Below are 12,352 nucleotides of genomic sequence, written 5' to 3' on the forward strand. Positions count from 1 at the left end.
GGGTGCTTCTGAATAAAAAAGTATTGCCAGCCAGGGGATCTTTACTAAATCTTTATTGCCGCATGCAACCACACAGATTACAAGAGATGTTGGGTAGAAAGTTATTTTTTATGCAAAAGCTCATTTCCAACTTAAATATATCCAAGATTCCTTTGTCCTTGTTTTTACCTCTAGGCAATCAAGAAATTTAGATCCCATAGTTCACTGATAAGAGCATTCTTGTCCTGTTTGGATATTTTAAAGCACTTCACCTATATAATCTGAAAGAGATCACAAGGAACATACAGAATTCAGACACTGGCCTAAGAAATGTATGTAGTGTGGTGATTATCCACAGAAATAATAACAAATGAAATAAATTAAAGAAAATAAGAGGGCAGATATTCCTGTACAAAGGGCCATAAGATCTGCCCAATTACTCACCCTTCACCTTATCTCAAACATACATTTTTATAACCCATTCCTTAAAAAAATCACAGATAGCTCCACTTCCTCTTACTATCTCTACTTCAAAATCTAAATAACCATCCTTTTAAAATAATCCATAACTTGGTTCTCAACAATCAAATTTTCATTTAGCAGGTAATAATTCGACCTGAATAGCTTTCAAGCAGAAACACATCCACCCTTGACTACGACCACACTTTTAGCCTCTTCTGTCCCTTCAATATTAAGGTATTCTACAGCAGGACTATAAGGTATTATTCACTTATTTAACCTCAATCTATACTGGCTCCAAATTGTGCCCCAAGCTACCAGCCCATGTTCTTTGCAATCCACTGAGCAACAAAGAACAATGTTGACTAAGAACCACCTCATTGGAACCACCAAAGAAGCTTGCTGAAATGCAAATTCCAGGACCCCATGTCAGACCACTAAATATAATTTTTGGGAAAATCACTGAGGGATTTGCACTTTTCCTAAACATTTCAAGTTGTCTGTTATCATATTAGTAAATTGGAATATGACTAGAAAGCCCTAACACTTAGAAAGACCCACTTTATGCATTCTCTTCTGCCCATAAGTTGAGGGCACTGTTTTGAAGGAATAAAGTAGTTTCGGTTGGCACCCCACAGCTAAGCATCATCCACAGACCCCTATAACTCACACATATCTGTAGTAGACCCTTAAACACAGACTCCATTTGTTTTCTTAAATCCTATCCCATTTCATTCTTCCTTTTTCAATTACCATAACTCCCTTGTTTCTGGGAGAAACACCCTTGCAATTCATGGTTTTAGTGTTCCATTCCATTTCCTAGAGACTTCTTCATAATATCCTTATTCCAGTCCAGAAACCCCTTCCAGAAAGGCCAAGAGAGTGGTTCAGCAAAGAAAAATCAAATTTCTAAAGGATATATTATTTGGAAACTTTTTTTTTTCTTTTTTGACAAATGGAACAAGGAAAAGTAGCAATTAACCTGCTGTGAAAATATTTTGGACCACAAAACGTACCAGCAGGACCTGATTTCCCCTTGGTTAGCACAGTAGAGAAGACTAGAAGGGGATTTTTCTTAGGGGATGAAAACTTGAGTTCAGTGTGGTGGGACACTCTATCTGTAGAGATTTCAAGTCAATGTAACATGAGGACAATTGCATCTTGTTCGTTTGACTGAGAAAAATAGAGGGTTTTTTTTTTCTTTTTCTCCCCCCACCCCCAAAAGGAGTTGAGTTTGTCCACCGCAGACAGCAACTCTACACAAACTGTCACTGACGGGAGGGTGGCTCTCCAGGCCCTTCATTCAGTGCCTTCTGAGCAAGACGCTGAGAAAGAAAACCCACTTGTAACTGGGACAGAGAAGCATTTTTCCTTAACACTGTGCAAAACTCCTGCGTTCAAGCTGTCTTAGTAAAGTGCTTCATGGCAGAACGTTGTCGGCCAACTTACATGGCATTTGGATTTGAAGTTATATGCCATTTGGGGAAGATTACTATAATTAGAAAAATGGCCTAATTACTTTTCTGGCAGCGGCGAAGAGAGAGAACAGACTTTTCAGCTTATAGAGACAAGTCCTTGAGAAACCTCAAAAGGTTTTGGGATCCTGTTTGACAGGAAAGAACATCTCATCTGAACCTCTTGGATCTACTGAAAACCCGAGCTGGAAAGCCAAAACCACAAAAGAGGGAGAAGGAACAAGAAAAGAAAAAAAAAATAGAAATAAAGAAAAAAATGTGCCTTCCTATTTTTGAGTTTTGAAACAGAGATGACAGCGACGGTGCTTGTCACACTGCAGGGCTGCATCTGCCCGTCCCTGTAGGAAACACATATAGGAAACAGCAGAGTTGGGGGAAAACTTGGGCTTGGAGCCTGTTGATGGCTTTGTCTGTTTCAACTGTAAATAATACGACAACATTGCAACCACAGGGACCGGGGAGAGCAGCTCCTGTTATTTTAGGTCTCAAGTTAACATTTATAATATAAAATCATACTAAGTCCCTCTTTTTCCTGTGTCGAGGAGGGAGACACCGCTGCACTGAATCAAACACCCCTTCTCCAGACCTGGGTCTCACAGGACACTGCCTTTACCCAGAAGGAAAGGGGGAACAGCGAGCACTCTGTTCCAGAAAAATGACCCAGGACTTTCCCTAGTTGGCTTCTATTTCCTGAATTTAGCAATTGGAACACCTGCAGTAGATCAAATACGGCTTCACAAAAATACAATTTTAAACTGTTGTGAATTTTATATATATATATATATATATATATATATATATATATATATTATTTTAGATGGACGTCATTTTATTTATTTTTTTATGCGGTGCTAAGGATTGAACCCAGTGCCTCACGTGTGCTATGCAGGCACTCTACCAGTAAGCCACCACCTCAGCCCTCGGTCATGAATCTTTAAAGGATATGAGGGTAAAGCCAGGATAGGAAAGCACCTTCAGATGGCATGGAGCAGGGAGAGGGGTGGGAGATGGCAGGGGACAAGTAAGAAGAATCAGTGACCACTGCTTTCAAGTCATGAGCTAATGAAAGTATTCCCTTGGTAAATGTGACTCTTGTTATGTTTCCTGTCACTAGTGATTGCAAACATATGCCCTCCCCTTCCGAGGTACTTTATCTAGCACAGAAAGGACAAGTTGGACTTTGGGCACGCTAAGAATTAAACAGCAGCAACGTCCTTCACCAGTCCCAGAGTCACCGTACAAAGGCCCCTTAGATGGAGAATTCCCAGGGTTTGCTTCCCATGTGATAGCCCTAAATGGACAATGCAAGCACCAATGTACATATATACATTTGTAAATAAATATCGATCAATATATACTCCCCCAAATAGTGACATTTGTATCCTTTTCCAATTTCAGCCTACCCTTCAAAAATCATTTATCAAATTATCTCCTGCTTTATATCAACCAATTCACGTGATAATTTTAAGGCATGGCTATTGTTCCAACCAGATTCTCATTGACTTTATTTTTTCTCCAGAGAAAAGGATTTTGCATATTATATAAAAAATATTAACTAAGTAAAGCCACTGCTCTTCCTTTGGTAATCATGAATTCCTCTAAAAGAAAGGGAAAATCTTCTATAATTATAATGTCCTAGGTTTATCTTTCAAGTGTGTTATAAATGGTATCTGACTGAAATACAATATTTTTATGCAATTGTGAGATATAAAAGCATTGGTTAAGATTTATTTTTTTAATTTGCTCTAATTAGTTATACATGACAGTAGAATGCATTTTGACACATGTATACAAACGGAGCCCAAATTCTTCCTCTGTCTGAATATGGTACAGAGTCACACCATGTATAATTATACATGTATATAGGGTAATAATATCCATCTCATACTACCATCCTTCCCATCCCCATATACCCTACATCCTCATACTCTCCTCACTCTCCTTTGGAAAATCCAAAATTCCTTTATTCTTACCTATCCCTCCCCCAGTGTGGATCAGCATCTGCTTATTAGAGAAAATATTTGGCCTTTGGTTTTTTTGGAATTGGCGTATTTTGCTTAGCATGATATTCTCCAGCTCCATCTATTTAATGGCAAATACCATAATTTCATTCTTCTTTATGGCTGAGTAATATTCCGTTGTGTATATATACCACCTTTTCTTTATCTAGTCATCTGTTGAAGGGCACCCAGGTAGATTCCATAGTTTAGCTATTGTGAACTGAGCTGCTACATACATTGATGTAGCTCTGTCACTATAGTATGCTGATTTTAAGTTCTTTGGCTATAAACCAGGAGCAGGATAACAGGGTCAAATAGTGGTGACAGTCCAAGTTTTCTGAGTGATCCCCATACTGCTTTCCATAGTGGTTGCACCAATTAGCAATCCCACCAGCAATGAGTTTACCTTTTTCTCCACATCTCTCCAACAATTATTGTTGCTTATATTCTTGATAACTGCCATTTTTTTTGCTAGAGTGAGAGGCCATCTTAGAGAAGTTTTGATTTGCATTTCTCTAATTGCTAGAGATGATGAACATTTTTTCATATGTTTGGTGATCGATCATAGTTCTTCTTCTGTGAAGTGTCTATTCAGTTCCTTAATCCATTTATTGATTGGGTTATTTGTTTTTTTTTTTTTGGTGTTAAGTTTTTTGAGTACTTTGTATATCCTAGAGATTAGAGCTCTATCTGAGTCTCTGTGGTAAAGATTTTCTCCCATTCTGTAGGCTCTCTCTTCACGTTATTGATTATTTCCTTTAAAACTATGGAACACTTCACAAATCTACACGTCATCCTTGCACAGGGGCCATGCTAATCTTCCCTGTATGGTTCCAATTTTAAAATATGTGCTGCCAAAGCAAGCACAAGATATATTTTCAATGGCAAGAATATAGACTTTGGTCTGGGGTTATGGCTCAGTGGTAGAGCACTTGCCTAGCACATGTGAAGCACTGGGTTTGATCCTTCACACCATATAAGAATAAATAAAATAAAGTGATTCTGTCCATCATTTTACAACTAAAAAAAATTTAAAATAAAAGAATATAGACCTTTTTAGTTGAGCCACTATAAAAAGATGGGTTATCATCCTGAGTCAATAATTTTGAAAACAAATTGTTATGGGCTGAATTGTGTCTCCTCAAAATTCATATGTTGAAGTCCTAACCTCTAGTCCTTCAGAATGTGACTGTATTTGGAGAGAAGGTCTTTCAAGAGGTGAATCAGTTAAAATGAGGCTGTTAGCGTGGGCTCTAATCCAGTCTGACTGGTGTCCTTATAAGAGAAGAAAATTTGGACACACTGGACACAAAAGAGATACCGGGTGCTTATCTCAGTGAGGACACGGTGAGAAAGCAGCCGTCTGATAGCCAGGAATAAAGACCTCAGGAGAAACCAAGCCTGCCATCACCAGAATCTCAGCCTTCCATCCTTCTGAACTGTGAAAAAACTTCATTTCTGTCGTCACCTGGCCTGCGGCATTTTGTTATAGCAGCCACACTGACTGATGCATAAATCATCCAGTGAGAGTAGTGATCTGGAAGCCAGACCCACAGTAAGAGCTGATGTAAAATAGACAGTGAGTAATGAGGTCAGGAACACAAGAGTCAGGTTTTTGAGTCAACAACAGACAAAGAAAATAAACATCCTGACTTCCCAGCTACGAATATTTCCTCCCTTGGACAAGGATTCTGTTGAATGGAATGCCAGAGCCTATCAGCTTCATGGGGTGAAGGAAAGTAAAAAAAAAAAAAAAAAAAAAGCCATCAGGCCTGAAATTTACAAGATGTTGCCAGATGAGAGTATGATCTCTTGGTATTGCAGGAGATTAGGTCAACGGTGAGACAAGTTCTATTTAAGGTAGGACTAGAGACCTCACAATGATTACACCAGGGACAGAAGCTGACAGAACTCACCTGGGAAGGAGAGAGAGGAAACCAAGAAGGAAAGTAAGTAAATACAAACCTGAGTAGACTGAAAAATACATAAACTTGACTGAGTTTGCTTCAAAGTTCATAGACTTCTTCAGCATCCGGAAAGAGAGCCCTGAGAAATTAAGGTGACATAGAGACCTAACATGACATTTTCTCACTCTTGAGTCTATAACTGTGAAGTCTCTCACCTTGGCTAACCCTGAGCCTTACATGCAATGTTCACTCCACAAACACAAGTGATATGAGTGAATGTGTGAAGGATAAGTAAGAAACACCAATCTAGGATCTTTGCCAGTCACAGAGATGTTCAGACTAAAGAGAAATGAACTCAAATGAGTTGACTCTGTTTTTGATGTTATTCCTGCATTTTTTTTGAAAAGCATCCAATGACAGGCATCGGACAAGACATGTGTTTGAAAGTTCAATCTCAGGCCGACACAGTCACCTGATACAGTAAGTGCTCCTGGTGATCACATATGTATTTGGGAAATAAATTAAAGATATCTTTATGTTGACATAAGTGTATGCAGATGTGTTCAGCAGAATTAGGACCTGTAGAACTAGTCTATGCAGAGACTGTGTCCCGCTTCCCTCCCCTTCTTACTCCCTCCCTCCCACCATCATTCCTACAATCCTGGTAGACTCTCCTCAGGTTGCATGCTCCCTTCAAATTGTTGGGACCATCCTCTTATGTAGCTGGATCTTTAGATTGCAATTATTCTTAGACTCTGATACTTTGCTAGACTGAAAAAACTCCCCCCGACCCTCCAGGAAGCTACTTTTTGTATCAGTTGACATGATTTTTTCATTGTTCAAAGAACCAGACACTACTTGACAAAGTATATAAGAAGAAAAGGTATGTTAACAAAGAAGAGAATAGGAAACATTCATTTGCTCCACACAGAGCCTCAGGTGCTAGTAACACCAGCTGTGTTACTTAGAATGTATGTTTCTGTGACAGGTGAAGAATTACTCCAAATATCCCAACAGAGTAAAACTTCCCTGAGCAAGAAAGTAGTCCAGGGATAGAGAGGGAATAGAAAGATAGACAAGACATGGCCTCTTTCCTTCAGGGCTCACAATCAAGAAAGATGATAAAGATACAATACTGTTAATACCAATCAGATGGTGACAGACGCCAAGTGTGCAGTGAGTTGAAGGAGGCAATAGATTGATTCCAAATGAGGATGAAGGAAAGGCTTTCCTGAGAAAATTGTATCCAAGTTTGTGAATCTTGCTTGATAGGACAAAACTCAATTTCCCTGAGAGACCTATTTTCACACTGGTGGTCTGAGATTCCTTGACCAGGCTGGTGAAAAGAACAAACAAGGCTTGTTGTCAGAGAAAATGCCCGTTTATTGAGGAACAGCTCTGCATATTTGTAGAGCCGGACGTGGTTTGACAGTTATGACAGTTTAATGGTTGAAGGGCTTGACAGTTGGCATGGGGTACTTTCTGATTGGTGGGTAAGGATCATGTGAGCCAGCATGGCTAGTCTGATTGGTGGATAAGGATCATGTGAGCCAGCAGGGCTCACCATTGGATGGCTCTTCTGCAGGGGGGGGGGCGATGGGGAAGTTAGTCTTTGGAGCCAGGGTGACTCCCAACACTGGTCAAACCAGAAAGTCTTCAGTTACAAAGGAAAAAAAGCAGGATTGTCATGTTAACTTATCTTGATGCCTAATTCTTCTGAAATTAAAAACTCAGAAAGGCTTACGCATCTAGGTTTATTACAAAGAAAGCCTCGGTGACTCATGAGCAGTTTCGTTCCACTTATTTTTGAAAGTCAATTTTAACGGAAATATTACAAGATAAATACGAAGAGATGGCTTCAGGGCAGCATGCCTCAGAAGTCTGAAGCTGCCACTCTCAATCTGTCAGACATTGCCCACTGTCATTCCAAAGCCACCATTGACTTTATTTTATTTTATTTTAGTACCAGTTATGTACTAGACTGTCATGGTTCATTGATTGTCATATGACACCGTGCTCCTGCATGCACGCACACTGATGCAAGATTTGGATCTGAATGGAAAACAGTGAACTTTAAATAATCATTCCAAGGATAGGTAACAGGTCTAACAAAGAATAGTCTTATTCTTCTTGCCTTAGGAATACACTTTAACTGTGAAATTACATAAGGATCCAGAGGATTCAGCTCCTGAAACTAAATACGCATATTTGGAATTGTTTGTGGAAGTCACCATGGCTACTCCTGGAGTTGCCTTGTCTTCCCAGAACCCTGTTTTCACACATGAAGGAGCACAACCACACCACCCACAGACTCCAAAATTTACACTGGCTCCCCGTTCACTTACACATCTTTCCTAAATCACCTTCCTTGTTATTTTGAATTTTCTTTCTTGGAATTCCTCCAGTTCCCCTGAGATGCCTTCACCTCTGTCAGCTCATTCCTCACGCTGTGCCTTCGATGATATCAACCATCAAGATGTGGAAAGGACTGGTTTCCTGTTCTACCAATAAGTCCCTGCAGTCAAAGCGGGTGCCATTTTCCTCAGACCAGTCCTTCCTGAATATCCCTGCCAAGATACTTTTCTCCCAAAGAGGTTCTTATGATGTCCCTGCTCCAAATCCAGTTACAATATGAAGTCTGAATTCATCACTGATTTAAACCCCCTCCAACTCTAGCATTTAAGCTTTTTCTACTACAATTGCTCCTGAGCCTTGATTTCAGTGTGTCTATACTCTGTTCTGCACACAACCATTAATTTTCCCAGCTCTGTTCTTTTGTTCATGGTATTCTCCAGCAATAACCTCCAAACTTTTTTTTTTTTGCTCCATTTAAGTACAGTTAATTCTTGGTATTTGCAGCAGTTATTTTCTATATATTACCTTGGACATCAAACTGGTGAATAATAAACCTTTGCTCTTAGGTAAATATAGGGTTAGATTCATTCTAGCCTCTGATCAGAACATTTTTGTTGAGTTTTCAATAATATCCTTGTTCTATGTGTGTTCCTTTTTAAAGACATTTTAATTTATTTTGTTGGTTCATTAATGTTGAATTCACAACCAACATCACTATATCTGATGCCTAAGTGAAACATATCTGACACATTTTCTCCACATTGCATTTCCTAGCTTTCTTGTACTTAGGAACACTAGATAGCACTTCAACACTACACATGCAGGATGTTTTAAAACAAGAAAATCATCAATCAGCCAAGTACTGTAGTGCTCACCTGCAATTCCAGTGACTCAGGAGGCTGAGGCAGAAGGATTGCAAATTCAAAGGCAGCCTCAGCAACATAGTGAGGCCCTAAGCAACCGAGCAAGACTCTGTCTCAAAAAATAAAAAAGGGATGGGGATGTGGCTCAGTGGCTAAACACCTCTGGGTTCAATCCTTGATACCAAAAAGAAATTATCACCAATAAAATGTACAGAAGTGCTAAAAGCATGGCGATAAGCAGGTTGCAAAGTGGACGCTTGTTTACAGTATGACAGCAGTAGTGAGAAGGAAGAGCGTCATCTTGTTCCTCCCCAGCTGGGAATGTGTATAGGGTGAGGGGAAAACTTTCACCACTCTGTATGTGCCCACAAATGACTGCAATTGTGTCCCAAGTATTGATACTGGTGTGATGAGTAAATTTTAGCCAATAGGAAATCATCAAATCATAAGGATTAACTGTATTATCCATTTGTTAAGAAAGCCATAGATTAGCAGAACTGGTTTCAAATTGGATGTGAGACCTCCTTACTACCTGGGTAAAAGTTATCCATCCCTCCAGGCCATACCATCCTCAGCTGGAAAAGGTAGTAATAATGTGAGACTCAAATAAGAGTTGATGTATATAAAATCCACCAGTTTCAATGAAGTTCTGTGTGAACAGGAGATGATATGGAAGTCCGTCATATTCTGCAACCATGTTACTGATTAGTTCATCTGATCACTCACTTCCCTGAATGTCTATTTGCCACTTGATAGTCTCTTTCACATTTCATACTTCCTCAGTTGATATTGTTATTTGAAGTTTGGCTTCTCAACTACAAAAGGACAGAGACTGGCTATGAGTATCTTTGTCTCACTACCCGGCATCTGGAGCAGCTCTCCTTCCTAAATGAATGCATGAATGCAAAATCCACAAAGTCATCCCACCAACTTCTCTCAGCACCCTGAGCAGGGGCATGTGGCTTACTCATGACAGCATTCCTCATCATGCCAGCCTACGGCTCTTAGCATCTGGCTGGCAGGCAATCCGACCAGCCAAGTTTTGAGACCTGCTTGTAAAAGAGCTAATCTCCCCGTAGATAAACCATCTGGCATTAAACCAAAGCCACTTATATACAAGCTAAGAAAGTTCAGTCAACTGATAGCTTCTGTGCTTCCAGCTTTTGATGGAGACCAGCCCCAGTCATGCTAACCTCGGAAGAGCAAATCTTCTCACAGGGCACATGACCTGGAAAGACAAGCCAGATTTTGCCCCTTGTGAAATTGCTATGCAGTATTTTGGGTTTTGATTGCAGATATTTGATTTTATTAAACTGCCTCTGATTTAACACCCAAACATCCTGATATTCTTCTCTTTCCTAATAACTTATGCTGTTTTCATTCTCTTCCAACTCCCACTCACTGCAGCCCACAGTTTCACGTGATTCCATGATGGAAATAACCGGGGAGAGGAGAAAGGAGAAGTGATATTCAAAGGAAAGCCGTCTGTCTGGTGTTATAGGAGAGAATCACATCACACGGATAACTTGTGACGTGCTCTTGGCTGTTGGTCTATCCTTATACTTTCTTCATGATTTATTCAAGGGGCTCTGCTTTGTTTCACTTGCAAACTATTTTAACATTGCTCTGGGTAAACAGAGTGTCACCAGATTTCCCGTCTTTCCTGGGTCATTTTTCCTGGTTATATAAATGTTTGTCTTAATCCTACTTCTTCCTCTGTACTTTTCAAAAAAAAAAAATTTATGCTTCCAGTCTGCACAGGGTCAGTGTGCTAATTACCAAGTGAGGTGAAGACAAAAGAGCGTCCATATTCAGGGGCCAAATATCCAGGCTGCAATCTCCAAGCAATATCATCATCTTTTTTTTTCCCCCTAACATTCACAGTTATCCATCCAGGCCCCTTTTACCCTCACATGCCATTTCAGATTATTAACTGTCAGTTCCAAATGGGCTCAGAACAGAAAACACTCCATGTTAAAGATTCCATAATGGCTGCTTCTGCTTTGTGGTTTTCAGAAGTGGGGGGGAGGGCAGTCAGGGGTGCTGATTTTTCAGCATGTTTTCTTCAGCCCCAAAGTCATACATTAGGGGGAGAAGTCTAGGTTTGGTGTGAACACACTACAGTTTTCCCACCATCCCCACTGTGTTGTATTTGGCAAGTGGTGTGCTGGAAGGGGAACAACGCGTTAAGCTCTGGCCATGACATAGTTTGTGATAAGCTTAACTGAATTCAAGAAGGAACCATCTATGCCAACTGTTCTTACACTCTTAACAGTTCTCATGCACTCAAAGGAGGAAAAACTAACCCAAAGCCTACGTATTTCAATAGCAATTGGACATATAAACCATACTAATTAATTCTGCTACTATTCTGGAGTGATTTTAAAATTATAAACAATCCTCTGATAGTTTCCAGAGAGAAATATTTAGACTCAAATATTAACAATCAAAACAGGACAAAAAAATTCCATTAAGGTTTTTTTTTTAATATCCCCATTTAACCCCAAAGTGAATAGAGAAACAGATTTTTTTTTTGCTGTAATCCAGTGTAGCTGAAATAAATCAGATATTAAATATTCTGTTTCTTTATAAGAACTGCTCAGGTTTTTCCTGAGCTTTACCACCAGAACTTTTCTGTTGGAAACGCTTGATGGTAAAGACTCAAAATTCTATATCCTCAAATGTAGAGGCTTCCAAGTTTTCCTCAATAAGCACAGCATACCGTTGGCTAAGGGAATAACTCCAGCTGTAAGGAGATGATTCATTCATGAGCAAGCAACCTACACATTCCATTTTATCTACAGTGGGGCTGACACATGGGGAAAAGAGAAAATACCCAGAGAACCCGTCAGGATCATAGCAATGATATTTCAAATGACTTTAGAACATCTTAGAGCTAAGGCCAAATATCAAAAGAACTGGTAGAGCCCAACACCTACATAAACTTAGTCATTTAATTTTTCATTTAGCACTGTAGTCACATGACTGGTTGCATATCTAAGAAACCCTCTTAGATGTAGGTAAACAGACAGATCCTAACTCAAGTAGGACTTAATGGCTATAAGAAAGGTTGTGACTGGTCCTTGGATTGATCTCTAAGGCCCACTCCAGCTATCTTCAGAGTGATATTGGGAGGGACCCAATCAAAGTAAGTATGAAGGCAGAATGTCTTTGAGAACCTAATAACAATTATCAATCTGTTTCATTTTTTAGAAAATGGCAAGGATTATACTAACAATTTGGCAAACAATAAGAAGGCTTTTGAGTTCTATGGAATTCATCAGCAGAATCATAAAGATATATAAAACTCATAA

At 39.5% G+C, this 12,352-nt stretch overlaps 1 non-coding gene across 1 annotated transcript; it reads right to left on the reverse strand.

Moving 5' to 3' along the window:
* Positions 1-4,673: 4,673 nt before the first annotated feature.
* LOC120888830 (U6 spliceosomal RNA) lies at positions 4,674-4,780 on the reverse strand. The gene has a single exon (XR_005732501.1). It is a non-coding gene; the product is annotated as a U6 spliceosomal RNA (small nuclear RNA).
* Between the last annotated feature and the right edge of the window lie 7,572 nt (positions 4,781-12,352).

Source organism: Ictidomys tridecemlineatus, chromosome 6 (genome assembly GCF_052094955.1).
Source record: "Ictidomys tridecemlineatus isolate mIctTri1 chromosome 6, mIctTri1.hap1, whole genome shotgun sequence".
NCBI classification, from domain to species: domain Eukaryota; kingdom Metazoa; phylum Chordata; class Mammalia; order Rodentia; family Sciuridae; genus Ictidomys; species Ictidomys tridecemlineatus.